At 57.8% G+C, this 2,500-nt stretch overlaps 1 protein-coding gene across 2 annotated transcripts in view; it reads right to left on the minus strand.

Annotated features, from left to right (window-relative positions):
• arhgef2 (rho/rac guanine nucleotide exchange factor (GEF) 2) overlaps positions 1-2,500 on the minus strand; it is a 17,846-nt gene that overhangs the window by 11,996 nt on the left and 3,350 nt on the right. The gene's annotated exons all lie outside the window — the stretch shown is intronic.

Below are 2,500 nucleotides of genomic sequence, written 5' to 3' on the forward strand. Positions count from 1 at the left end.
ACCCCCCCAGACAGGGAAGCTGATCCTGCAGGTACTAACTGTTTAAACATTTACCAGTGAAAACTAAAGTTTATAATTCAAACGTTAATGGATTCAAACTGTTCTAACACGATCCAGGATCTGCTGACAGTCAGCAATCAGCTGATCAATAAATAAAGAACTCAGTGAGGGAGGGAAAGAAAGAGACCTCTGTGAGACCAGGAGGGAGGGTCATGAGACTCAGAGATGGAGCCGAGCGAGGGGAGGAGGAGAGAGAGGAGAGAGAGGAGGGAAGGAGAGAGGAGGGGAGGAGAGAGGAGAGGAGGGAAGGAAAGAGGAGGGAAGGAGAGAGGAGGGAAGGAGAGAGAGGAGGGAAGGAGAGAGAGGAGGGAAGGAGAGTGGAGGAGGGAAGGAGAGAGGAGAAAGAGGAGGGAAGGAGAGAGGAGGGAGAGAAGGGAAGGAGGAAGAGGAGGGAAGGAGAGAGGAGGGAAGGAGAGAGGAGGGAAGGAACGAGGAGGGAAAGAGAGAGGAGGGAGGGAGAGAGGAGGGAAAGAGAGAGGAGAGAAGGAGAGAGGAGGGAAGGAGAGAGGAGGGTGAGAGGAGGGAAGGAGAGAGGAGGGGAGAGAGGGGGGAAGGAGAGAGGAGGGAGAGAAGGGAAGGAAGGAGAGAGGAGGGAGAGGAGAGAAGGAGAGAGTGGAGGGAAGGAGAGAGGAGGGGAGGAGAGAGGAGGGAAGGAACGAGGAGGGAAAGAGAGAGGAGGGAAGGAAAGAGGAGGGAAGGAGAGAGGAGGGAAAGAGAGAGGAGAGAAGGAGAGAGGAGGGGAGGAGAGAGGAGGGAAGGAAAGAGGAGGGGAGGAGAGAGAGGAGGGAAGGAGAGAGAGGAGGGAAGGAGAGAGGAGGGAAGGAGAGAGGCGGGTGAGAGGAGGGGAGGAGAGAGAGGAGGGAAGGAGAGAGGAGGGTGAGAGGAGGGGAGGAGAGAAGGAGAGAGAGGAGGGAAGGAGAGAGAGGAGGGAAGGAGAGAAGAGGAAAGGAGAGAAGAGGAAAGGAGAGAGGAGGGAAGGAGAGGTAGGAGGGAAGGAGAGAGAGGAGGGAAGGAGAGAGGAGAAAGAGGAGGGAAGGAGAGAAGGGAAGGAGGAAGAGGAGGGAAGGAGAGAGGAGGGAAGGAGAGAGTGGAGGGAAGGAGAGAGGAGGGGAGGAGAGAGGAGGGAAGGAAAGAGGAGGGAAAGAGAGAGGAGGGGAGGAGAGAGGAGGGAAGGAAAGAGGAGGGAAGGAGAGAGGAGGGGAGGAGAGAGTGGAGGGAAGGAGAGAGGAGGGGAGGAGAGAGGAGGGAAGGAAAGAGGAGGGAAAGAGAGAGGAGGGGAGGAGAGAGGAGGGAAGGAAAGAGGAGGGAAGGAGAGAGGAGGGGAGGAGAGAGAGGAGGGAAGGAGAGAGAGGAGGGAAGGAGAGAGAGGGGGGAAGGAGAGAGAGGGGGGAAGGAGAGAGAGGAGGGAAGGAGAGAAGAGGAAAGGAGAGAGGAGGGAAGGAGAGAGAGGAGGGAAGGAGAGAGAGGATGGAAGGAGAGAGAGGAGGGAAGGAGAGAGGAGGGTGAGAGGAGGGGAGGAGAGAAGGAGAGAGAGGAGGGAAGGAGAGAGGAGGGGAGAGAGGGGGGAAGGAGAGAGAGGAGGGAAGGAGAGAAGAGGAAAGGAGAGAAGAGGAAAGGAGAGAGGAGGGAAGGAGAGAGAGGAGGGAAGGAGAGAGGAGGGAAGGAGAGAGGAGGGTGAGAGGAGGGGAGGAGAGAGAGGAGGGAAGGAGAGAGGAGGGTGAGAGGAGGGGAGGAGAGAGAGGAGGGTGAGAGGAGGGGAGGAGAGAAGGAGAGAGAGGAGGGAAGGAGAGAGGAGGGGAGAGAGGGGGAAGGAGAGAGAGAGGAGGGAAGGAGAGAAGAGGAAAGGAGAGAAGAGGAAAGGAGAGATAGGAGGGAAGGAGAGAGAGGAGGGAAGGAGAGAGGAGGGAAGAAGGGAAGGAGAGAGGAGGGAAGGAGAGAGAGGAGGGAAGGAGAGAGGAGAAAGAGGAGGGAAGGAGAGAGGAGGGAGAGAAGGGAAGGAGGAAGAGGAGGGAAGGAGAGAGGAGGGAGAGGAGGGAAGGAGAGAGTGGAGGGAAGGAGAGAGGAGGGAAGGAACGAGGAGGGAAAGAGAGAGGAGGGAGGGAGAGAGGAGGGAAAGAGAGAGGAGAGAAGGAGAGAGGAGGGGAGGAGAGAGGAGGGAAGGAAAGAGGCGGGAAGGAGAGAGGAGGGAAAGAGAGAGGAGAGAAGGAGAGAGGAGGGGAGGAGAGAGGAGGGAAGGAAAGAGGAGGGAGAGGAGGGAAGGAGAGAGGAGGGGAGGAGAGAGAGGAGGGAAGGAGAGAGGAGGGAGAGGAGGGAAGGAGAGAGGAGGGAAGGAGAGAGGAGGGTGAGAGGAGGGGAGGAGAGAGAGGAGGGTGAGAGAAGGGGAGGAGAGAAGGAGAGAGAGGAGGGAAGGAGAGAGGAGGGGAGAGAGAGGAGGGAAGGA

The sequence above is a fragment of the Labrus mixtus genome, chromosome 11 (assembly GCF_963584025.1).
Source record: "Labrus mixtus chromosome 11, fLabMix1.1, whole genome shotgun sequence".
Classification (NCBI taxonomy): Eukaryota; Metazoa; Chordata; class Actinopteri; order Labriformes; family Labridae; genus Labrus; species Labrus mixtus.